A 27,805-nucleotide genomic window follows, 5' to 3' on the forward strand; every position below is an offset into this window, starting at 1 on the left:
AGCCACTAATTCATTATTTCTTAGAAAACTTTATTAATTTGATTCCGATTCTATTTTAATTTTTATTTCATTTTCTTTATTCTTTAATGGTATTACCCATGCCACTAATTGATTCCTTGTTAGAAAATTTCCTTTTATGTGAAAAATCCACTATTCTATGCTTATTCTTGCATATTACTAAAGCATAATTCCTATGTAGCTGTTTGCAATTTTTTCATCATTTGTTTTATTTTTTTATTTTCTTTCTTCCGGAAGGGCAATATTAATGTAACAAATTCATTCTTCTTAGAAAAAATTCATTACTACTATTTTATTTTAGTTTTTATTTCATTTTCTTTCTTTGTAAAGATAATACCAAAATCACTAATTCATTCTTTCTTACAAAAGCTTTATTGTTTTTTTGTCCCTTATTTAAAGCAATGGATTTGGACATGTAGTACATGTACAAGCACTATGTTGAGTCGTCCGACGAGGATGATATCCAGACGAAACGGAGATGATGCAGGTGGTCCTTGCATATGTGGAGCATGTCGAGGAAATTGTTCTCAATTTCAAGGGATCAATCAAGGATCGTCGAGTGTTGAATCAACGTGATGGGTGACTACTTTGCCCCCATGACCTATTCGCGGACAATTTTTGCTGGTGCTTTGGAATGCCAAAAAATGTCTTCGATCGCCTCTATAATGGAGGTCCGATTATACGGTTACTACTTCATCTAGAAGATGGATGTTGTAGGAAGGATTGGGTTCTCTGGTTACTAGTAGTGCATGACTTCATTGTGTATGCTTGCATATGGCACGACCACAGATTCGTGAGACGAGTACCTCTAGATGTGTGAGAGCATATGCGGAGACGCCATGGTCAGATTTTCTACTGCGGTGGTCGAGGTGATTGGACCCCAGCACTTGAGAGAACCAACTTTCATAGACACCGAGAGGCTCTCGGCAATGTCCAAAGCAAGAGGGTACCCATGTTTGCTCGGATCTCTTGATTCCATGCACTCGAGAAGCCCATTTATAGTATAGTTGCAAGGAGGAGCTTGCCCTTTAGTTAACCTAGCAAACAGTGAACTGTTGCAACACCTTGATGTCATTGTGAGACCCGAACATGCCAAAGAAAGCGTGCCAAATCTAGAGGTCATGTGTTCAACTACTTCAAAAAGGTTGGTGGGCTTCTTAACATGGCCATGATATTGGCCTTGTACAATATGGGCTATTACCTAGTTGACGGTATCTATCATTCGTGGGTACCTTTGTCAAGACCATCCGTGATCTAGTGGGTCAGAAAGGAGCTCATTTTGCCAAAAGACAAGGAGTTAGAAGGATGTAGAGAGGGCATTTGGAGTGCTCCAAACCCGTTTTTGTAACTGTTCATTAAACCTGCTAAACAATGAGATTTGGAGACCTTGTCGGATGTGTTGACATGTTGTGTGATCATGCACAACATGATCGTGGATGTTAAGGGTGAAGATGTTGTCGGAGGTATTAAAATTGAAAACTTGAATGATCCTATCCAACTTCCATATCAGAATCCAGTTACGTATGATGAGTTTGTTCAAATGCATCAACATATTCAATTTGGAGCAACTCATTAGCAGCTGAAGGAAGATTTGATTGAGCATGTGTGGGCGGTTAAGAGCATCTACAGCCGGACGCCTCAAACCATCCCTGCGGACGCGCCCGATCAGTGACCGGACGGGAGAGAGAAGGAAAAACGTGACCCAACCGGACCCCTCATATCATCCCTATACGACCGGGTTGTCCACGAACCCTCATATCCATCTCAAATATGGGGAGAATATGAGGGCTCGCGGACGCGCTCGGGCGCGCCCGGGCATTCCGCCACGTAGGACGCGGCCCCACCCTAGATCACCTTTTCTCTTTCTTTATTCATTCTTTTATTTCTCTTTCTTCATCTCCACCAATCACGTGCAAGTGACCAGACATATGAGAAAAAAATGAAGAGTGTTGCTGCGCGGACGGATAAATAGGTGCTCACAACGGACACGCCCGGTCACTGACCGGGCTTGTTCGCGGGCGTTTAAGGGGTCATATTTGCTATGTACGGTGTAGATGCTCTAAAAGGGACGACTAGAATGAGCTCAATTCAAGTTTGAATTATTTTATTTGAAAACTTGGTTGAATTATAATATTTAAATTAGAAAAATTGTCCCATTTGAATATTTTCTCTGATCGCAGATTTGCTATGCTATTATTTTGAGCTCGAAAACTTAAAAAAAGAAACAGAAGCAGACATCTAGGGGACATGGTCGGATGGACGGCTCCCGTACCAATGTCCATGAATCAATCCAGACCAGTCCACGGGCAAGTATATTGTTCGTTTTGAGGCCTACGTTGGAGATGCCCTTATGGATATTTGCATGTTATTTATGTATGAATTATGCCATTTTCTATGATTATGTTGAATGTTGTGTATTTAAGAGAAAATAAGGACAAACGTTTAAAGACAGGGTTGGATTGCCGATTTCTGTATCATTGTCCGCGGACTGTTCCGGACCGGTGCACAAGCAAATAGTGTCTGTTTTAAAGTTTAGCGTTGGAATATCGTGTTGATGCACACTTGGTCAGTAGCATCCACTGCATGGATTGATGGATTGCACAGCAACGGCCCTGTTTGTTTTGTTTTGCACACAGCACCGGGAAATGCCAGGATAGGATCGACGAGCACCGACGAGTGCTCCGTCAGCGTTGTCTCTTGTGTGCACAGACCCAGACCGCGCAGTGCTGCTGGTAGCCTTGGTGGACCGGTTTGTAGCCTGCTGCGTAGACGGCAGCGCACAGGACAGGCACAGTAGCCACTCCAGCTAGCTCGGTTCAGCAGCAGAGCAGTGGATTGCTCGCAGCAGCCATGAATGTCTCTGCCCGCCCGCCCGCCGCCCCCCGGCTCGTCGCCGTAGGCTGGCAGTGGCATGGCAGCTCCCGCTCGGCGTCCACTCTACGGAGCCAGGCTACACACTACAAACTACAGTCTATCTCTACCCTACCCGAGATCGATAATCTGGCCAGGATCATCAGCGCAGCAGCACAAGTCAGCAAAACCTGCAAAACAGCGGTGCACGGCACGGACGGACAGACCGGCCGTGCGTGTCCGCTCCGCTCGCCGTCGCTTCTTTCCTTTCTGCTGGCTCGGCTGGGCGAAGTTTGCGGCAAAAACACATATTTGATCTAAGGACGAAAAGAATTCATAATCTGAACTGCTTTCGAAAAAAATTCACTGAGCTAACCGTTTCGAGTGGCGCCTGACAGATAGGCGCCACACTATACTGTGTAGCGCCTGACTCTTAGGCGCCACACGCCGGTCCAGCGTGGCAGCCCGGACCCCGCTCCTGGTTGTGCAGCGCCTAACTGAAAGGAGCTGCAGAGTGTAGTGCAGCGCCTAACAGAAAGGAGCTGCACAGTGTAGTGCAGCGTCTAACTGAAAGGAGCTGCACTACCTTATATTAAAACTGTTGTAACTTTTAATCCGTGCATCCGATGAAAACGTGCCTTATATGAATGTTGTACATTTTTCCGTGTTCTACGCAATGATGGCATTTTCATCTATGTTAGGATCAATTTGCTTGATGAAAACCCTGTTGCAAAAGTGCATCATAATATAACTGACAGAATCTGTTAAAATTTACAAACTTGGCATGATGACAACCATTGACCTATAGCTCTTACGCTTTTGCAACCTGCATGAGTTTTGCACTGCATAATGTGTACTTTCATGCCATGCCTATGCTTGCCATGTTAATCATCTTTAACATGTTCATTTCTTGCATCTAAGTGACTAACATGATATAAGTGAACTTCTGTTACAGAAAGTTGTATTTTGTAAGATCCATAGTAATTAATCATGGCATCATATGAATATGATCTAATTATGAAACCTAGAAAATATTATGTCTACTTTAAGTCCATGTCATTTTCACACCCACTAAATATGTGCATCACTATGTTTTGAAACAGTAAAGTTCCTAAGGCAATGTTCTGCCAGATTGACACATTAATTTGAGTTCATGGATATCATCAGAACTTTGCATTTTATAAGATGTATACTTATATAGCCTTAAAATTTAGCACCTATAATGTTTTCTGTCAGTAGCAAGAGCACATGTTCTCTGATTTGGACTCTGTCTTTAGGCTACTGGAAAAAGCTGAGGTAGGTATGGAGTGAGCCGGTTTAAACTTGATAACCCAGGATGGCCTCATGCTAACCAGGACGACAAAACAGAGTTGACGGGAAAACTAGCTGTCAGCGCTACTAACTGGATGTTAGAAGGCTTATCTTACTAGCATAATGAATAACAGAGTTTAGCCAGCAGAAAAACTAAATTGATCTAAACAAACTCTAAATGAAAAACATATCAAGTTCATGCCAAGGGGTTTTGTTGAAATCAAGATATGATTATGTCAAGATATGCAACAAATTTGTCAACAACATTATCATGCCTACTTTAGTGCGACATAACATCAGGTTAAATGTTTTTAACATGGCAACACGCTGGATATACTGAAAGTAGACATGGAGATGCTCAAATTCATATATAAAGTTATTCCATATGAAGCATGGTTGATTTACTATGCATTTTACAAAATGCAAGTTCTGTTGACAGACTTGGTGAAATTAACGTGTCAATCTGGCAGAACATTGCCTTAGGTACTTTAGTGTTTCAAAACATAGCGATGCAAATATTTAGTGGGTATGAAAATGACATGGACTTAAGGTAGACATAAAATTTTCCAACTTTCATAGTTAGATCATATTCATATGATGCCAAGATTAATTACTATGGATCTTACAAAATGTAACTTTCTGTAACAGAAGTTCACTTATATCATGTTAGTCACTTAGATGCAAGAAATGAACATGTTAAAGATGATTAACATGGCAAGCATAGGCATGGCGTGAAAGTACACATTATGCAGTGCAAAACTCATGTAGGTTGCAAACGCGTAAGAGCTATAGGTCAATGGCTATCATCATGTCAAGTTTGTAAATTTTAACAGATTCTGTCAGTTATATTATGACACACTTTTGCAACAGGGTTATCATCAAGCAAATTGATCTTAACATAGATGAAAATGCCACCATTGCGTAGAACACGGAAAAATGTGCAACATTCATATAAGGCACGTTTTCGTTGGATTCACGGATTAAAAGTTACAACAGTTTTAATATAAGATAGTGCAACTCCTTTCAGTTAGGCGCTGTACTACCCTGTGCAGCTCCTTTCAGTTAGGCGCTGCACTACACTGTGCAGCTCCTTTCAGTTAGGCGCTGCACTACACTGTGCAGCTCCTTTCAGTTAGGCGCTGCACTACACTGTGCATCTCCTTTCTGTTAGGCGCTGCACAACCAAGAGTGGGGCCCGAGCTGCCACGCTGGACCGACGTGTGGCGCCTAAGAGCCAGGCGCTGCACAGTACAGTGTGGCGCCTATCTGTCGGGCGCCACTCGAAACGGTCAGCTCAGTGAAATTTTTTCGAAAGCAGTTCAGATTGTGAATTCTTTTCGTCCTCAAGTCAAATATGTGCTTTTTGCCGAAGTTTGCCGCATGCATGCCATGCGGCCGGAGTGACACGGTTTGCTTGCGGTGCTGGCGTTGCTCTACGATTGACACCGGTCGTGTCGGCTCAGGGAAGGGGGAAAGGGCGCGTCCCGTCTGGGGTCTGCTGTGCCGTGCGGTGCTGCCGGCCGGACCGGGCCGACGAGAACCACGGTTGTCTCTTTCTCGAGGTAATAGCACCCCAGGTACCCTAACTTGCACAGAATGTGACGATTTAGTCCCAAACTTGTAAAACTTGACTCCATCATACCCCAACTTGCACCTCATTTGATGATTTAGTCCCAGGCCAACGAGAACTCGATAATTGGCAGCCAGGTGGCTGGACCGGTCAGCGCACGCACTTTTTCACAAAACCCCCTGCCGTTTCCTTTAATCAACCTGCACTCACCTCCACCTGAACTTGCCGTGGCGTTGATCAATCAAAACTGTCTTTGCCGTGGTGGGCGGAGCAAATCATTCTTGCATGCATGCACGCATGCCTCGATCGATCGTGGTCGTTGAGTGGAGATGTACGAGAGAGTACGGTGTTTCGGAATTCTCGGATGATTGATGAGTGGATTCAAAGCTGGAATCATATTACCACTTCTTTCGATAGAGAAAACAGAAACAGAAAGGAAGCCATGCACAATGCACATTGCGCGGGCCTGCGTACTGGTGATCAGTACAGTACCGCTGTCAGCTGACCACTCACGGCTCGAGTGCGCGCGCCAACACAAGCTAGCTAGCTAGCTATAGCTGGAGTTCTCCGGTATGATGACCGCGTAATTTCGATCGCCGATGAAATGCACGCACGTGCACGCCATGCATTGATGCTGAGTCTGGGAAGAAGACTCGAGCTAGATCTCGAGCGTACGCAACCAACTTCCGTGTAAACAACTTCATTACCGAATCGTTCGATCAAAAAATTACCCCCTCCGTTTTTATTAACTCCACGTATTAGTTTTGACTGAAGTCAAACTTTATCAAATTTGACCAAGTTGAAAGTAACATATTTATGTGATGTGAAAATATATCTAATGATTAATCCAATGATATTTCTTTTAGGTTCAATGATATATATATATATATATATATATAGGAAGAAAACACGGGAATATGATGCATGTCACGCAGCGTAATTTTCCTATTGCATCTTAAAAAAATACATTGGAGTTAATAGAGAAAAAATATACTCCCCTGAAAACTTTTATAAGCCATTTTAAGTCACTATTTGAAGCATAGGAATGCCGTTCTCAGTTATATAATTTTTTGTCAGGTGTAGCTCATATTTTATTTGATAAATTTATGATTATTATTTTTGACTCAAATGCGATGGTGGTGGTGGGATGTGTGTGTGTGTGTGTGTGTGTGTGTGGGGGGGGGGGGGAGGCTGGCTTCTAAACCAGAAGAGAAGAAGTAATAAACAAATCTAAGATTTTGGACCGTCATAAGTTCACTTAGGCTAGGTGAGTATTTTCTATAACTACTAATCGTGTACGTGCGTGAACTGAGCCTATATCAGATGGTTAGATTCTTTGTAATGGAACTGATACATCAGTGTTCAAGTCCTAGACTTGGCACTGATAGCCGCATTTTACTGGATTTATTTCAGGCCTTTCGGCAATGTGCGTTCAGTGGGAAGCGACGTTCCCGTCAACTACGAGGACGTTTGTGGCGACTTCATCAATCTCTATATATTGTATCGGCTCAGTATCTCGGAGGTACCCATGGTACTAGGGTGTGTGCAATGGCGAATCTAGAAGAAAGTAGAGGATGGACTTAAAGTTTACGCAAGCATATGTCGTTCGAACATGTGTTGGGTTGGCTGGCAAGTGGTTGGGCTGGTCATAGACTAGCAGTAAAACAAAATTTGAGTGTCTGTGAACATCCGCATTTCTACGGTGTTAAAAAACTAGGCCGTACAACGTACGTCAATATTAGATAATATATTAAGTGTATTGTACATTACAAGATATAAATTGCATGTAATATTGGATAGGATATAATTACTTGGTTAAATTGATGTTGATATTAGACATGATATTAATTAGTAGAGGGTGGTAAACATGTTTATAATGCTAAATGTATGTTTAATGCTAACACCGAAGCGTTGTACACGTTGGATAGATGTAGTTGAATGGGTGAGATTCGTTGAATTTCTATGACTTGTTCTTTTTATATTGACATGGATATAGAAGTACCGTCCCGAGGCAGATGAAGTTTTTTTGTTGTTGCTACAATCAAAATATTTGGGTGTTGGTCGGAGCTATATTTTAGCTTTTCTTTTTTTAGCACGTTTGTTGCTCACACTGGTAGAAAAAAGCCCTTTAGTCCCGGTTCGCAACAGCCTTTAGTCCCGGTTATGCAACCGGGACTAAATATGCGCGACTAAAGACCCCCCCTTTAGTCGCGCCTCTTACGGACCGCGACTAAAGGCTTTAGTCCCGATTCTTGTGGCTGACCGGGACTAAAGGCCCGTCCACGTGGGCGCCAGTGGTCCGTCGGGGCGGAGGACCTTTAGTCCCGGTTCTCGTGGCCAACCGGGACTAAAGGCCTCCTCCGCAGGTTTAGGGTTTTAGCCCCCCTAAACCTGGTTTGTTTTTAGTTTGGAGTGTTTTATTTCTTTTATATTTTATTTTGTGTTTTATTTTAATTTTGATAAAGTTTCAGTACACATATTCTACGCTACTATATACATGCATATGAAATTTCAAACAAGAAGAATTCAAGAGGAATATATAATATATATTCAATCTCGGGTGACCATATACAACTTCGAACAAGTTTCCATACACAATTAGGATGGATGACCATATACAACTTCGAACAAGTTTCAATCTCGGGTATGCATATAAATTTCTTCGTCCTCGGTATAGTGTTCTCCTTTAGGATTGATGACTTCCCTCATGAAAAATCCTGCTAATTCTTCTTGAATTGGTCGGAAGCGAGCTTCTGGACTAAGCCTCCTCCGCAAGTTATCCGTCGCGTTCCGCACGCTATCCGATGCCTTCCGCTCAGAGGTGTGTCTCCGGATGTTCTCACAAACATAGTATCCACATAGATTGGTCCCCGGTGGCTGCTTATCCACATTAACTAACCTTCTGAAATCTAGCTCATGTTTGAATTCACCGACAATTTCTTCTGAGAACCGTCTCCAAACCCTACAGGGCAAAGAAAATTAAATGAACAAGGGAGTTATTAGTTACTTGATATTAGGAAATGAACGAAAGAGACCGATCGATATAGAGCTCAAATGATTGAAAATAATTACTTTTGCAGCATTTTTCTCATGTCGGCCCAACGCTTTGGATCCGAATCCATAGAGTCCATGATTAGAACTCTGGAGGTGTGAAGTTCAATATTTAGCAGAATCCAGTGGAACCTGCGGACACGTTACATGCACAGTCATGCATAACTCATCGATTAGACATACCATGCATGGAGTAAACAAAAGAGAATGGGCACAAGAGAGAAACACTCACCCAAAATGGTAAGGAAATAGAATATGACTTTTGAGTTGATGCTTTCTAAGAAACTTGTACAAGTCTTTCTCCACGTCTTCGGGGTGATGTTGTAACACATGTCCATTAACGATATGTGGGTCAATGAACCCAACATCATGGATGTTTCTTATTTTGCATTCCCAAATCTTCAATCTGCATAATAGCGTACGCAACAATATAGTTAGGACAATATATATATATATATATATATATATATATATATATATATATATATATATATATAGTGCAGGCAATGAAGAACGAGATGAGGTAGAAATAAATCACTTACAGAACGTAGCAACTCAGCATAGATTTGTCGAGGTCGCGCAGATTGAACAGCTGGAACAATTCACTCATATGAACTTGTACAGAGTACCGTTTGGTGTGATGCTCATCTGTAACATCCGCATAAACATATTCTTTGTCGGCCCATGTTATGAATTGCTTGTACCAACGTAGCAGATTTCGCATTTGTGGTGGTAGACTCTTTTCCCGCGCAGGCTCGACGAGAGGCCCATTCCGCACATATTGTAATGCTATCTCACATACTGGCGCATCCTCAAGGCCTAAGAAGGCACGAAGAGTCAAACCCATCTCGGACGCTTGTTTCATGGCACTCGCTACAGTCAATCCAAGTGCTGCCGCAGCTGCTATGATCTCGGGGTCCTCTTCCGGACCGGCTTTCACTATGAGCGGGGGGATCGATTGTTTCTTCTGCATCCCGAGCTGGTCAACTTGTTTCCCGCTTTTTTTACTTTCTTCTTTCTCCTCCTTCAATATTTTTGCTTGCCTACGAAGTTCATGTCCATAGTCGTCAGGCATATTCAGCTCGGCTTGGGACGGTGTCGTCAAAAAATCCTTAGCCCACTTCTTTTGCTTCTCAGTGAATACTTGCTTGGGCTCAGGCTCTTTTATCGCCTTCATATCCGCCTTCCATTTCTCATAATCAGCAGACGCGGCCAATTTGGTTTCAGCTTCACTAAGTTCCCCAGGCCTTGGGAGGAGAGGCTTCAGTGATGGCTCCGGTACCCTTGTGGTCTTAGGTACATAAGGGTCCGGGTTAATAGTCCAGGAGCGGGTTTCCTTGCTGTCCGCCTGCTTCTGCTTCTTCGCCGGAGGTGGATTGGGGGGCGTCGTACCCGCCGGAGGAGGATTGGGGGGCGTCGTACCCGCCGGAGGTTGTGGATCGGGGGACGGCGTCGAATGGCGTGAAGGAGGTGTAGGTGAACCACCACGACCACCACCACCGCCACCACCGCCACCACCACCACCACCACCATCGGAGGGGGGTGGACTTGCTAGCCTTGGCGCCTCGCCTGGAAACACTATGTACTTCTTTTTCCATAGAATGAACTGGCGCTTGACATCTCCAAGTCTTCTCTCCCCTTCGGGTGTAGGTTTGTCAATCTCCAGGTCCTCAAACCCTTGGACTATGTCTTCCACCGTGACACGAGCATAGCCATATGCAATGGGGTTGTTGTGGTGGAGTGCTCCAGGTGTACAGGGTAAAGCACTGCCGCTAGCTACCTTCGTGGAAACGTTCCCCACGGGATAATGCAGATCACATTCTTTCATCTCCTTTACATCATCCACGGGGTAGTGAGGCTCCGGTGCACGAATCTCGATCATCGGTGCACTACCACCAGGCGGGGCATCCGTGGAAGCCACGCTGCTTCTCCGCTGCTGGCGTCCGCGATCCGCTTCATGATCTTCATGCGGCCCTGCAGCCGATTTTTCTTTTACTAGTTCATGCACGGTCTGCTTCAAATCATGGAGTTCCGATGCAAACTTCGTCATAAGATCTGCATCCCGGTCCGTCTTTCTCTTACGGCTTCTGTAACAGTACGGGTCATTGTCCTGGGAAAACCCTACTTTCCACGGAACTTTGCCTTTGCCTCGTACACGTCCTCCGTGTTCATCATTCCCGAGGGCTGTTGTCAGTGCGTCTTTCTCTCTATTGAACTTGATCAATCCCTCTTGAGCTTGGGTCATTGCGTCAATAAGGGCTTGGGTGGGAGCAAACTGTCTCTGCCGGTGAACACACACCCCTGTCTCCGGGTCTAGCGATCCCCCATGCCCGTACCACCAGCTTTTGGCCCTTGGGCCCCATCCCTTTGTACCTAGAGGGATTCCTCGCACCCTCAGGTCCTCCTCCATCTTCTGCCACCTAGGCTCCGAAAGGCGGTATCCTCCTGGCCCCATAATATGATGGAACTTTTTCTTACTGGCATTATCCTTATTTTTTTTGATATTTCCTTGAAATGCTCCGATTGCTTTTGCCTCACAAATTCTGGCCAATCATCTTTCAGTTTCTCATGTTGTCCATTGAAATCCGGAGTCTTGCCCTTGTTGACATAGTCACGGTTAAATTTTTCTTGAAGTTCCAGAATGCTTCGCCCATCTTCTGAAGAGCGAACTCTTTAACTAGCCTCCTCCTCTGACGTCCACCCGGAACCTCGTTACCGAATTCATCGACTTTGTTGTATTCCGGAGGTAGAATGAAATGTTCCATAAGCTTTCTCCAGCAATCCTTTTTCGTTCTCTTGTCGACAAAACTGAAACCAAGACGTGCCTTCTTTGGCTCCTTCCATTCCTGGACGGTGATCGGGACGTTGTCTCTAACAACGACTCCGCATTGGTTGATAAACTTTGAGGTGTGCTGTAGGGGCTTGCCGGTTTCACTGACAAACTCAATGGCATATGTTTCTCCTGTTTTCATCGCCTTGGATTTGCCACGCTTTGTCGTACTCGATCCGGAGGGCTAAAAAAAGAAAGAGAGTCGCGCGCGTTAATACATATGTATTCACATTTCAGTAAGTTTGTATCACGAGAGGCTCAATGTATATATATACCTCGCCGGAGGTGGTTGCTACTTGCAATTCGAGATCGTCGTTTGTTGACGGTTGACCTCCGTCGACAATGTCCGTTCCTTCACCTTCTTGATCATCGACAATCTCTGTTCCACCGTCAAGGTTCAGAAAAGAAGAGACTACATCCTCTTGTTGCTCATATTCTGAGCCCGGCACATAAGGAATCTCGTTGTTGATGATGCCCATTAAATAACGTTCAGCCTCCGGATCCCTAAGCGGCTCGGCTCTATCGTCCGCCATATGTCACTCCTGCATGTAGTAAAAATTCTTTAAGTATAAAGGAATTAAAAAATAAGATTAAGGGGACATAGAGGAGGAGGAATTAAAAAATAAGATTATTGAGCACTGCCAAGTATTTTGTTTTGTTTTCTTTGTTTTTCTTTTTAGTTTTCATTTGGTTTCTTTCTTCTTCCTTTTTTCTTCTTTTTTTCTTCTTCTTCCTTTCTTCTTCCTCTTTCTTCTTTCTTTCTTCTTCTTCCTTTTCTTCTTCCTTTTCTTCTGTTTCTTTCTTCTTTCTTTTCTTCTTCTTCCTTTCTTCTTTCTTTTCTTCTTTTTTCATTTGGTTTCTTTCCTTTTTCTTTCTTCTTTTTTTCTTCTTCCTTTTTCTTCTGTTTTCTTTTGTTTTCTTTTGTTTTTCTTTTGTTTTTTTCTTCCTTTTTTCCTTTTTCCTTTTTTCTTCTATTTTTTCTTCTGTTTTTTTCTTCTGTTTGTTTTTCTTGTGTTTTCTTGTGTTTTCTTTTTTCTTTCTTCTTCCTTTTTCTTTTGTTTTCTTTTTTTCTTCCTTTTTCCTTTTTTCTTCCTTTTTCTTGTTTTTCTTCTGTTTTTTTTCCTTTTTTCCTTTTTCCTTTTTTCTTCTGTTTTTTTCTTCTGTTTGTTTCTTCATTTTTCTTGTTTTTCTTCTGTTTTTTTCTTCCTTTTTTCCTTTTTCCTTTTTTCTTCTGTTTTTTTCTTCTGTTTTTTTCTTATGTTTTGCTTCTGTTTGTTTTTTTCTTCTGCTTTCCTTTTTTCTTCTGTTTTTTTCTTCCTTTTTTCCTTTTTCCTTCTTTCTTCTTCTTCCTTTTTCCTTTTTCTTTCTTCTTCTTCTTCCTTCTTCTTCTTCCTTTTTCTTCTTCCTTCTTCTTCTTCTGCCGGCGCGCGGAGGACGGCAGGCAGGGGCAGCGGGCGGCGGGCGGCAGGGCGGCGGGCGGCGGGCAAGGGCAGGGGCTGCGGCGGGCAAGCAGGGCACGGGCGGCGGCGACGCTCACTTGGGACGGGGGCGGCGGCGCGCAGGGCTTCGGCGTCGGCGTCGGCGTCGGGGCAGGGCTTCGGCGTCGGCGTCGGGGCAGGGCTTCGGCGTCGATCGGCGTCAGGGCAGGGCTTCGGCGTCGAGAGAGGAGAATGGGAAGTGGCGAAACTGCTAAGTGCAGTATTTATAGACGTACCTTTAGTCCCGGTTGGGGAGGCGGACCGCGACTAAAGGGTACCTTTAGTCGCGGTTGGCCACACCCACCGCGACTAAAGGGTACCTTTAGTCGCGGTCCGCCTCCCCAACCGGGACTAAAGGCTTTTGGCGCCGCTTTCGTTCCCGCGCAGAAAGACCCTTTAGTCGCGGTTGGGGACAACAACCGCGACTAAAGGGTACCCTTTAGTCGCGGTCCGCCTCCCCAACCGCGACTAAAGGCATTGTGCCGCTCCCGTCGGTAGTTTAGTCCCACCTCGCTAGTTGAGAGGGGCGCGGAGTGGTTTATAAGCCCCACTGTCGCTCCTCTCTTGAGCTCCTCTCCGTTGCAGGCTTACGGGCCTAATTGTCACTGCTATGCCTGATGGGCCTACTGGGCTTTCTGCGGGCCTGAATCCTGGCCCATCGATGGGTTTCTAGTCGTATTCAGGCCGTGGCGGCCCAGTAGTTGGCATATTTTTTATTTTTTGCCTGTTTTTTGTTTTCTTTTTTGCTTTATTTATTTTGTTTTGTTTCTACTTACAACAAAAAACTTATTTATTTTATTTATGTTATTAAAATTTATTTTATTTTGTTTGTACTTATATATTTTATTAAAGTTTATATTATTTTGTTTCTAATTCATTTTATATATTTTATTAAAGTTTATATTATTTTGTTTCTAATTCATTTTAAAATCTTAAAAATACAATTATATATCAAAAAATCAGAAAATAAAACTAATTCATTTTTTATTTTTTGCCTGTTTTTTGTTTTCTTTTTTGCTTTATTTATTTTGTTTTGTTTCTACTTACAACAAAAAACTTATTTATTTTATTTATGTTATTAAAATTTATTTTATTTTGTTTGTACTTATATATTTTATTAAAGTTTATATTATTTTGTTTCTAATTCATTTTATATATTTTATTAAAGTTTATATTATTTTGTTTCTAATTCATTTTAAAATCTTAAAAATACAATTATATATCAAAAAAATCAGAAAATAAAACTAATTCATTTTTTATTTTTTGCCTGTTTTTTGTTTTCTTTTTTGCTTTATTTATTTTGTTTTGTTTCTACTTACAACAAAAAACTTATTTATTTTATTTATGTTATTAAAATTTATTTTATTTTGTTTGTACTTATATATTTTATTAAAGTTTATATTATTTTGTTTCTAATTCATTTTATATATTTTATTAAAGTTTATATTATTTTGTTTCTAATTCATTTTAAAAATACAATTATATATCAAAAAAAATTAGAAAATAAAACTAATTCATTTTAAATTCTTAAAAATACAAATAATATATCAAAAAATCAGAAAAATAAAACTAATTCATTTTAAAATCTTAAAAATACAATTATATATCAAAAAAATCAGAAAAATAAAACTAATTCATTTTAAAATCCCTTGAAGGTTTGACAAAAGGTTTGATACATCATTCAGTTCATCGACCAAATACAAAGTTTGGTACAATAAATTATTACACATCAATTCTTCCCTTGTGTCCCTGCTTGCTTACGATTGTGCCGTATCCATGGAGCATCCTCATCATTTAACTTAATGCTTGGGTCAGTGTTCACTTTGAAGGGCGGAATTTCACCAAACATATTATAATCTTCTGACATGTCTGTCTTGTCCTCCACTCCCACGATATTTCTTTTCCCTGAAAGAACAATGTGGCGCTTTGGATCATCGCATGATGTACTGATCGTTTTCTTATCTTTCCGTTTCCTCGGTTTGCTACTCATGTCCTTCAAATAAAAAACCTGAGCGACAGCTTGGTCCGGTCTGGTCGAACCCGTACGTGACGAACCCTGGTTTCCTCCCCCCCGCCCTCGTCTTCCTCTCCCCTCTCAGGCGATGGCGGCGGCGACTCCCGGCGGCGTCGACGGCGCGGGCGGGTACGGGGACCTTCCTGGCCTCGGCCCCGATGACCACTTAGGTCTGGACGACGTCAACGGCTCCAGTTCATACTACTCCAGCGCAGACGACGAGGATTTGGAGGAGGAGTCCGCACTGTCAATGGAGGACAGGGTGAAGCTGGCAGAGATATGGGTGGCCCACCCTACCAGTAGCCATCAGTGGACCAGTGGAGCTGCTGGCGGCGTGCTGTAAGTCGTTCTCTTCTCTGCTTCTGCTTCTTTCTGTATATTCCAAAACAGGGTGCTAGGGTTAGTGTTGCTCATGACAGTATAAATTTGTGCTGTCAATTGTAGTTTGGATGATGCTGTTTGCGATGTTCGGATTCATTTTGATGCACAACACAATCTGGATAGGAAGATATGCAGTTCGGATGTTACATTTCTGAACTTATATGCACTGATGCACACACAAGGTTATTCTTTCTCTGATGAACTGTATCACATGAAGAATTTAGGCAGAGGAGAGGAAAGAGAGCATGGGTTAGAGTTAATTGACACAAACATCAAACTGCAGCAACTTAAGAAGGAATATGAGCATAGTTTAGTTCTGAATTTGCTAGTGAGGGCAACAACACCTTTTGTATGTCAGATAGAAGCAGATTTAGTGAGATCAAACTACAACAATGTCTGTCAGAGGAGAGAAGAAAATTTAGCAACTATATTGTATAGACCACCTATTGTGTATGATCTTAGTGAGCCTGCAGTCCTTGCTGTTGATCAACAAGGTGTTGTTTTTCATAGTCAGTGCACACAAGAGAGCATAAATTTCAGTAAGGAGAAGCTCAAAGATGTAATGGAAGAAGAGGCAGTGCTAGAGGAGGGACATAATAACAGTGATGACTCTGAGGCTGCTGCATATGACAGTGATAACAATCCTTTTTGCATGGAGAAGTACAGGATAATTGAAGACATAGAGATAATTGAGGGGAATAGACTAGCAGAGCAAGAAGTTGAAGATGAAGATTCAGATGAAGATGATGAGGATTCAGAAGAGGAACAATTACATTATGAGGGTGACACTGAGGTTGAGGACTTGTTTGAGATGGAGGAGGAGGAGGAGCAGGAGAAGGAGAAAGAGGATGAGGTCAATGTTGTTGCAACAGAAGAAGCACCAATGCAAAAACCTCCAAAAAAGAGGAAGAAGCTGGCAGTTAGGAGAGGCCCTACTACTAGGACACATTCAAGTGTGTTGGAGGAGGTGCAACCTGATTTCATTCCTTCATCAGATGAAGAAGATGATGGGTTGCTGTTTGAGGATGATGATGATGGACATGAGCCAATGTCCTTTGTTCTACCTAAAGGGAGGAAGAGTAGGGCCAAGAAAAGAAAACCAAGGATCTGGTACAATGACAAACTTGAGCAACCACATCAGCAGTTATGTCTATACATGTGCTTCAAGAATCAACATCAATGCAGAGATGCTTTGTTGAGCTTGCACATCACACAGGCTAGAGACTTCAGGTATCACAGGAATTCAGACCAAAGGATCATTGCCTGTTGTAAGCAAGAGCACTGCCAGTTTTGCATAGTTGCTGCAGTTATCAAAGGGGAGAAGACTTTTGCTATTAAGAAAATGAGGCTGGAGCACACTTGCCCTAGCAGCACTGAGTCATCAAGGATCAGTGCCAAGTGGCTTGCAAAGACCTATGAGTCATTGTTCAGGTCTAATCCAACCACCAGCATACACACTCTAATTGACAACTGCAATGAGAAGTATGGTGTTGATGTGCCAAGGCACATGGCCTATAGGGCCAAAAACTTGCTGTAGAAGCTGTGCTAGGAGAGCACAAGATTCAGTATCCCAGACTTAGGGATTATGCTCAGACCATCATAGATACAAACCCTGGTAGTAGAGTTATAGTTGCAACAGTTACTCCAAGACCAACTACAAAAATACCACATCCAGGACCAAGGTTTCATGCTATGTTCTTCTGCATAAATGGAGCAAGGGAGGGATTTCTCAATGGATGCAGACCATTCATTGGTTAGTAATGCTTTATACTTCTTTCTCAATGGATGTAGTGGTGCTTTATAGTTCTTAATACTTAAATATATAGTTTAGTAATGCTTTGTAGAAGATTAAATTGTTCTTTGGTTGCAACAACAGGTGTTGATGGATGCTTTATTAAGCTCACCACTGGTGCTCAAATCCTAGCTGCCACTAGAAGAGATGGGAATAATAATATTTTCCCACTTGCATTTGCAGTTGTTGGACAAGAGGACACAGCTAACTGGTGTTGGTTTCTACACCAACTGAAGATATGTCTAGGAGGAGAAGTTGGCAAATTTGGGCCTTATACTATCATGTCTGATAGACAGAAGGTATGCATGCATCTTTCTGTTATGTTATTGCTTTTGTGTTCTTCTGCATTAGCATGTTATGTTCTAGATGTAATAGTACATCAGCTAAGTCTGCTATGTGAACAGGGGTTACTAAATGCAGTAAACCAAGTTTTTCCAAACTGTCATCAAAGATTTTGCCTTAGACACCTCTATGCAAATTTCCAGAATGCTGGGTTTAGGGGGGAAGATCTTAAGAAATGCATGGATAATGCCAGCTATGCTTATAACCAGCACAAGTTTAACATTGCCATGAATGACTTGAAAAATGAGAGTGAGGAAGCTTGGAAGTGGCTAAGTGGAATACCTAAGCACACATGGGCTAGGCATGCTTTTGACACTAACTGTAAGACAGACTTGGTTGTTAACAACCTGTCTGAGGTGTTCAACAAGTACATCCTAGATTTTAGGAAAAAACCTATTAGGACTATGATTGATGGCAGAAAGTGGGACCTGTCTGGCATACCATGCAACCATGCAATATCAGCAATTAACAAGGCAAAAAGATTTCCAGAGAACTATGTCTGCAAATTCTTCAAAAAACCTTTTTACCTTGCTGCATATGAACCAATGATATATCCAGTTCCTGGTGAACATGATTGGACAAGGACAAGTGGACCACACATAGAGCCACCCAAATTTCATGTGAAGAAGGGAAGAAGGAAAGAGAAGAGAATAAAGGGCAAATTTGAGGTTCCAAAACCCAAGGACAGTTCAAGAATGGCCACTATAACATGCAGCAACTGTGGGCTCCAAGGCCATAGGTACACCAACTGCAAGCAACAGTTGAGACCAGAGTTGGCTTTGAGGAAAAACAAGCATGTGGTAAACTCCTGTGAATTGTACTTGCTATTTGGTCTTCTTTCCTTCTATGTTTTTTGAGCTAAACCTAAACCCTAAACTATCATGTTTCCTTGTATGTTTGCAAGGCACCTGCAATATCAAGGAATGAAGATACTCCATCAGGATCACAGCAGCCACCAGCAAGGTCTGCTTCTGCAAGAACTACTTCTGCAAGCTCTGCTAGTGCAAGATCTGCTAGTGCAAGATCTGCTACTGCTAGATCTGCTACTGCTAGATCTACTTCAACAACTGCTAGAGGGTCAGCTAGTGCAAGTGCAAGATTTGCAAGGCCTTTCACTGCCCCAAGATTTGCTGAAGGAGCTTCATCTTCTGGTCCTTCTACTTCTGGTGCTCCTTCAAGTGCCACAGGGAATTATACTCGTTTGATGTCGTACTTTACTGCCAGTGGTAACTTATGAGTGATAGAATGTTGCTACTTTAGTCTAAGTGGTGCTACAAAACTGATGTATGTTCTAATGGATTGCTAAGTTGAGTCTGATGTGAACTAAGTTGAGTCTTATGTGAACTGCAATATTTGGTCATTTGGCACTTGTGAACAACTCAATGCTTTTTGTGTTGTTCATTTGGCATTTCTGAAACAACTCAATGCTCATTTGGCTTTTGTGAACAACTCAATGCACATGTGTCAAGAAACCATGCATGTACTGGATGATACTGCCACAATGGCCACATACTTCATTACTAAGATGAACATACCAAATATTGTTTACAAAGACACTAACTTGCAAAGATCAACCTGACCACAACTGACACTAACTTGCATCTCTCCTTAACAAGGATCAACCTGACACTAACTTACAAGGATCAACCTGACCACTACTAGCATCTTCAGTGCCAAAACAAGCTTGAGTCTAAACCACTGACACTAACTGCAGCAACATCTTACTGCACCAGCATCTAGCTCTGCAGCAGCATCTTGGCTGTCACCAAACCTACCACAAAGACAAGAAAAAGAAAGACAACATTCTGGTATTTGGCCTTCAGTGCATCTAGCTCTGCATTTTTCTCCCTGAGCTGATCTTCCAAAGCAACCACCTCTCTTCCTCTTTGAGCTTCAGGCAGAGCCACAATTGCACTGTCATCTTCAAACACACCAACACTTGATTCACCTCTCAGCCTACGCACTTCATCTCACAAATCTCCAATCAAATCACTCAAAAACTTAGGCAGAGGATCATCATGCCATTCAAGGAAGCCACAACCACCATGCTGTACCAACAGAAATCAGGGTTTGAGAGGGGAGAAGATCTAATGAACAGAAAAGTATAACTAAAATGAAACTTACCATGGCACCCACGCAGGCGTAGTACCGCCTGCCTGGGTTCTGGCGGCTCCATGAGATCCATCTCGGCGCCTTCCTACGCGGCCTGCACCAGCAGAGCTTCTCCGGCTCATACGCCATCGGGCTCTCACGGTAGGGCACCGGCGACCTCGATTCGTCCCCTCTCCTTCGAGAGGCTCGACGGAAGCTGGGAGCCTGAGAACAACCCGAAGACCACGACATCGACGTTGACTTGGACGCAGCCGCCGCCTGCGAGATCGCCTCTGCCACGGGCCCGCTCAGGAATCGCCTCCACCGTCGCGTAACCCTAGTTTTTCCCCCAAATGCACAAACTGTTTCACTCAACTGTTTCCTGTTCGCCCCGCGCATTGCTTTAATAACCAGGGCCACCACTCAGTGCAATCCCTGTTGACAGTGGCCACGTCAGCGTTTGTGTTGCTCTAATGTGCGCTTTTTTTGAGCATTTGGCCATCTAACTTGACCCATCTAACTTGAGCATTTGGCCAGAGGTTCAAGAGGAGATATAATTTGAGCATTATCTAAATAACATAGCATACATACTGGAGTTCAACATAACCATAGATTCTTACAGCCATAATTACTAGATTCTTACAACATTAGCTAAAGACCATAGCATAGTGGAGTTCAACATTGTTCACAACTACTACATCCATACATTACACTTAACTAAACCACCCTTCACAAAAGATTAGCAAAGCCTCCTATCAAAGCAACTTATATCATGATAGGTATGCTCTGCTTCATCTACCCAGATCATCTTCATCTACCTCATTCCTTCAAGATGTCATGGATCAACTTCAACTTCTCTTTGCTCTTCTCCAGTGACTTCAACTGAACAACAAGCTGGAGCTTTACCTCATCCCTGCGTTTTATCAGATTCTCATGTCCCCTCTTGAGATCAGACATGTGAAGGTTCAACTGCACATTCTCTTCTGTGACTTTTTCCAAAGACTTGGTGAGCTCATCAACCTGGATCTTTAAAATATTGTTGCCTTCAGCTAGCTTTTCCTTCGCTTTCAAATGATTCATCTTCATGTTCCTAATGACAGTGCCTTGAGCTTCTACCAGGTTCATCAGCACTTTGTACTTCTCTTTCATCTTGAAGTTCTCTGCCTCTTTCTTCTCCATCTCATTCTTCATGGCAGCCACAACTGATGCACTGGCTCTCTCATCTCTCTTCTCCTTAGCTTGCAGAGAGCTGAAATCCAACACCCTGTCCTCCTGGGCACTGAGGAGTTGATGGACATCTTTCAACTAGTTTGTCATAGTTGGCATCCAGATTCCTTTTCTCTTCTTTAAGGTGGTGGATAGTAAGTGAACTTTCCAGGTTATCCTTCCTCCTAGCAGTCCTGCTGTCTTCAAACATTTCCCAAAGCTTCAACAATGCATTTTGCATTGTGGGAGGCCACTCTGGGTCAACCCAAGCAAGGAAACCACAATTGACAGCTTCCTGCAATATAGCAAACACTTATATTGTCATTCTCTGAAGAATTACCATTATGAAAGGGCACTTTTAAAAAATGAACTAACAACTGCAGAACTACAACCTATACATGTGGCCAACTAAACAATGCTACTTCACCTGCAACCTATACTGCCTCAATTAAAATTTAGCAACTACACTGCCTCAATCAACTAACAATTTGCTTCATCATCAGTACTAGTGAACACAGCCAACTAAGCTGCTGCCCATATACATATTACAGTGAACATAAGCATCAAAACCATAATCATCAGAACTACTAATAAATAACTAAACCATAAATATATTAAAGTGAACAAAGCCAACTAAGCTATTGCAGTGAGCATCAGTACTAGAAGCATTAAAACTACTAAGTGGTAAACTATGTGCTTCATCATCAGTACTAGTAACTATATTACAACTATATTACAGTGAACATAAATAGAGCATGAATCTTACAGGCTGAGCACAAACTAGAAACCTCCTGCCCGTCTCAAATGATTCAAAAGCTACACGGCGCTCAGTTGGCAGCCGATGCTCCACGCAGAGCCCCTCTGGTGCATTCCCCAAGCCATTGTAGTCTTGGTCTTCAATGCTAGAAGGAATCTACAGAGAGCAAATCCTCAAATCAGAAAACCAGATCATCAAATCCGCAAATCCCCAAATCACCTAACCCTAACCCTAGCTCTACCACTGACCTGATAATGCATCCCGTTGTCGGAGGAGGAGATCTGCAGGCCGGACAAGTCGTCGCTGCTCTCATCCTCGAAGACCATGGCGCGGCGGCGGTGGCGGACGCGGCGGTCTGCGCGGCGAGCGGCGGCGGCGGCTGGAGAGACGAGGGCGATGAGGCGAGGAGAGTGACAGAGTGCGGCTGGCTCCGGTTGGGTTCGACCGGACCCGGCTACATGGAGCGACCGAGACGGGTGCGAGAGTTACCGAGCGGGTGCGCGAGGGTATGCCACCGTGGCACCTGACAAGTGGGCCCGGTCGGTCAGATACGTGGTCAATACGAGCTTATACGGCTGTCAGACCGTTTTGCAACACTTAGGCTTAGAGTTGGCACTGCATGGCAAAAAAAATGACTACTGGTACTGATTCGTCACAACGTGCCGAAGTGTGGTAGTGCCTTGCAATTAACTCCACTGAAAGCACCTTTGGGCTTTGGCTAGCACGAAGCGAGAGGAGCAGTGAAGCGCCAACAACCACCTCCCGGTTGCCGCCATTTCTTCTGCTGCAGTTTCTTGTCGCGTCGTGCGGGGTGGTTGGTGGTGGATTGTTTTCTGCAAAAGTGCGTGTTGATTAAAGGAAACAGCAGGGGGTTTTGTGCAAAAGTATGTGCGCTGACCGGTCCAGCCATCTGGCTTCCAATTGTCGAGTTCTCATTGGCCTGGGACTAAATCATCATATTAGGTGCAAGTTGGGGTATGGTGGAGTCAAGTTTTGCAAGTTTGGGACTAAATCGTCACGTTCTGTGCAAGTTAGGGTACCTGGGGTGCTATTACCTCCTCTTTCTCTCGCTGTGGCATCGGAGCTTTTGTTCCCCGGATCGATGCGACGCTTGCCGTGGTGGTGGTGGTACCGGTGAGAGATATTGACAGGACTAGACGTACGCTTGCTTGGCCTTAGGCCAACTCCACCGCACGATCCCAAACGGACGTCCGGTTCGATCGCTTTTCGCCCATTTGAGGTGGCAATGGGTGTTAAAACGGACACGCATGTCCGGCTCTTGCTGGAGGCGCCCAACGCGGCCACTACCACAAACTGTCCGCCTCGGCCACGCGCCCATGCATGCGCCTTGCCCGCTCGCGAGCTCGTGCTCTCGCCACGCCAGTGCAGTGGCAGCAGCCGAGTACGCCCACGCTCGCCGCGAGCCTTGTCGCGCCGCGCCCGCAGCCGCCCTCGCGCCGTGCTCGCCGCTTGCCCGGTCGCGCGGCGCTCGCTGCCGCGAGCCGCGGCGCCGCGCCCGCTCAACCCGGCAGCAGCCGCGAGCCGCCTCGCCTCACCCTCGCCCCGCCCGCCACCTGAATAATTGTTATTTGGTGCCATCGTTAAGCAATAACATTATATCTGGATCTTGTTTGATGCGAGACGGTTATTCATTTAAATCAGAGAATAATGGTTGTTCTATTTATATGTGTAATACCTTTTATGGTAATGCACCCTCGATGAGTGGTCTATTTTTGTTGAATCTCGATAGTAGTGACACACATATTCATAGTATTGAAACCAAAAGATATAAGTTTAATAATGATAGTGCAACTTATTTGTGGCACTGCCGTTTAGGTCATATTGGTGTAAAGCACATGAAGAAACTCCATGCTGATAGGCTTTTGGAATCACTTCATGCTTGCGAACCATGCCTCATGGGCAAGATTGTTGGGGAACGCAGTTATTTCAAAAAAAATCCTACGCACACGCAAGATCCATCTAGGTGATGCAAAGCAACGAGAGGGGAGAGCGTTGTCCACTTACCCTTGTAGACCGAAAGCGGAAGCGTTATGATAACGCGGTTGATGTAGTCGTACGTCTTCACGATCCGACCGATCCTAGTACCGAAAGTACGGCACATCCGCGATCTGCACACGTTCAGCTCGGTGACGTCCCACGAACTCTAGGTCCACCTGAGTGTCGAGGGAGAGCATCGTCAGCACGACGGCGTGATGACGGTGATGATGAAGTTACCGACGCAGGGCTGCGCCTAAGCGCTGCAACGATATGACCGAGGTGGAAATCTGTGGAGGGGGGCACCGCACACGGTTAAACAATCAACTTGTGTGTCTATGGGGTGCCCCCTCCCCCGTATATAAAGGAGTGGAGGAGGGGAGGGCCGGCCCTCTCTATGGCGCGACCTGGGAGGAGTCCTACTCCCACCGGGAGTAGGATTCCCCCCTTCCCTAGTTGGAGTAGGAGAGGAAGGAAGGAGGAGAGAGGGAGAAGAAAAGGGGGCGCCGCCCCCCTTCCCTAGTCCAATTCGGACCCAAGGGGGAGGGGGCGCGTGGCCTGCCCTGGCCGCCCCTCTCTCTCTCCACTAAGGTCCATTAGGGCCCATATACTCCCCGGGGGGTTCCGGTAACCCCCCGGTACTCCGGTAAATGACCGAACTCACCCGGAACCATTCCGATGTCCAAACATAGGCTTCCAATATATCAATCTTTATGGCTCGACCAATTCGAGACTCCTCGTCATGCCCGTGAACGTGATCACATACGGGACTCCGAGCAACCTTCGGTACATCAAAACACATAAACTCATAATACCGATCGTCACCGAACGTTAAGCGTGTGGACCCTACGGGTTCGAGAACTATGTAGACATGACCGAGACTCATCTCCGGTCAATAACCAACAACGGAACCTGGATGCTCATATTGGTTCCTACATGTTCTACGAAGATCTTTATCGGTCAAACCGCATAACAACATACGTTGTTCCCTTTGTCATTGGTATGTTACTTGCCCGAGATTCGATCGTCGGTATCTCAATACCTAGTTCAATCTCGTTACCGGCAAGTCTCTTTACTCGTTCCGTAGTGCATCATCCCGCAACTAACTCATTAGTCACATTGCTTGCAAGGCTTATAGTGATGTGCATTACCGAGAGGGCCCAGAGATACCTCTCGACAATCGGAGTGACAAATCCTATTCTCGATCTATGCCAACTCAACAAACACCATCGGAGACACCTGTAGAGCATCTTTATAATCACCCAGTTACGTTGTGACGTTTGATAGCACACTAAGTGTTCTCCGGTATTCAGGAGTTGCATAATCTCATAGTCATAGGAACATGTATAAGTTATGAACAAAGCAATAGCAACAAACTTGAACGATCATCGTGCTAAGCTAACGGATGGGTCAAGTCAATCACATCATTCGTTAATGATGTGATCCCATTAATCAAATGACAACTCATGTCTATGGCTAGGAAATTTAACCATCTTTGATTAACGAGCTAGTCAAGTAGAGGCATACTAGTGACACTCATTTTGTCTATGTATTCACACATGTACTAAGTTTCAGGTTAATACAATTCTACCATGAATAATAAACATTTATCATGATATAAGGAAATATAAATAACAACTTTATTATTGCATCTAGGGTATATTTCCTTCAGTCTCCCACTTGCACTAGAGTCAATAATCTAGATTACATAGTAATGATTCTAACACCCATGGAGTCTTTGTGCTGATCATGTTTTGCTCGTGAGAGAGGCTTAGTCAACGGGTCTGCAACATTTAGATCCGTATGTATCTTGCAAATCTCTGTGTCTCCCTCCTTGACTTGATCGCGGATGGAATTGAAGCGTCTCTTGATGTGCTTGGTTCTCTTGTGAAATCTGGATTCCTTTGCCAAGGCAATTGCACCAGTATTGTCACAAACGATTTTCATTGGACCCGATGCACTAGGTATGACGCCTAGATCAGATATGAACTCCTTCATCCAGACTCCTTCATTTGCTGCTTCCGAAGCAGCTATGTACTCCGCTTCACACGTAGATCCCGCCACGACGCTCTGCTTGGAACTGCACCAACTGACAGCTCCACCATTCAATAAAAATACGTATCTGGTTTGTGATTTAGAGTCATCCGGATGAGTGTCAAAGCTTGCATCGACGTAACCGTTTATGACGAGCTCTTTGTCACCTCCATAAACGATCAGGTCTGATACACAGCATTGCATACATGATAGAACCTATGGCTGAAGCATAGGGAATGACTTTCATTTTCTCTCTATCTTCTGGAGTGGTCGGGCATTGAGTCTGACTCAACTTCACACCTTGTAACACAGGCAAGAACCCTTTCTTTGCTTGATCCATTTTGAACTTCTTCAAAATTTTATCAAGGTATATGCTTTGTGAAAGTCCAATTAAGAATCTTGATCTATCTCTATAGATCTTGATGCCTAATATATAAGCAGCTTCACCGAGGTCTTTCATTGAAAAATTCTTATTCATGTATCCTTTTATGCTATTCAGAAATTCAGTATCATTTCCGATCAACAATATGTCATCCACATATAATATCAGAAATGCTACAGAGCTCCCACTCACTTTCTTGTAAATATAGGCTTCTCCAAAAGTCTGTATAAAACTATATGCTTTGATCACACTATCAAAGCGTATATTCCAACTCCGAGATGCTTGCACCAGTCCATAAATGGATCGCTGGAGCTTACACACTTTGTCAGCACCTTTTGGATCGACAAAACCTTCTGGTTGCATCATATACAACTCTTCTTTAAGATATCCATTAAGGAATGCATTTTTGACATCCATTTGCCAAATTTCATAATCATAAAATGCGGCAATTGCTAACAAGATCCGGACGGACTTAAGCATCGCTACGGGTGAGAAGGTCTCATCGTAGTCAACTCCTTGAACTTGTCGAAAACCTTTCGCAACAAGTCGAGCTTTGTAGACAGTAACATTATCGTCAACGTCAGTCTTCTTCTTGAAGATCCATTTATTCTCTATGGCTTGCCGATCTTCGGGTAAGTCAACCAGAGTCCACACTTTGTTCTCATACATGTATCCCATCTCAGATTTCATGGCCTCAAGCCATTTTGCGTAATCTGGGCTCATCATCGCTTCCTCATAGTTCGTAGGTTCGTCATGGTCAAGTAACATGACCTCCAGAACAGGATTACCGTACCACTCTGGTGCGGATCTCACTCTGGTTGACCTATGAGGTTCGGTAGTAACTTGATCAGAAGTTTCATGATCATCATCATTAGCTTCCTCACTTACTGGTGTAGGAATCACTGGAACTGATTTCTGTGATGAACTACTTTCCAATAAGGGAGCAGGTACAGTTACCTCATCAAGTTCTACTTTCCTCCCACTCACTTCTTTCGAGAGAAACTCCTTCTCTAGAAAGGATCCATTCTTAGCAACGAATATCTTGCCTTCGGATCTGTGATAGAAGGTGTACCCAACAGTTTTCTTTGGGCATCCTATGAAGACACATTTCTCTGATTTGGGTTCGAGCTTATCAGGTTGAAGCTTTTTCACATAAGCAGCGCAACCCCAAACTTTAAGAAACGACAACTTGGGTTTCTTGCCAAACCACAGTTCATAAGGTGTAGTCTCAACGGATTTAGATGGTGCCAATTTAACGTGAATGCAGCCGTCTCTAAAGCATAACCCCAAAATGATAGCGGTAAATCAGTAAGAGGCATCATAGATCGCACCATATCTAGTAAAGTACGATTACGACGTTCGGACACACCATTACGCTGTGGTGTTCCGGGTGGCGTGAGTTGCGAAACTATTCTGCATTGTTTGAAAGGAAGATCAAATTCGTAACTCAAATATTCTCCTCCACGATCAGATCGTAGAAACTTTATTTTCTTGTTACGATGATTTTCCACTTCACTCTAAAATTCTTTGAACTTTTCAAATGTTTCAGACTTGTGTTTCATCAAGTAGATATACCTATATCTGCTCAAATCATCTGTGAAGGTAAGAAAATAACGATACCCGCCGCGAGCATCAACACTCATCGGACCGCATACATCAGTATGTATTATTTCCAACAAGTCTGTTGCTTGCTCCATTGTTCC

The sequence above is a fragment of the Triticum aestivum genome, chromosome 3D (genome assembly GCF_018294505.1).
Source record: "Triticum aestivum cultivar Chinese Spring chromosome 3D, IWGSC CS RefSeq v2.1, whole genome shotgun sequence".
Lineage (NCBI taxonomy): Eukaryota > Viridiplantae > Streptophyta > Magnoliopsida > Poales > Poaceae > Triticum > Triticum aestivum.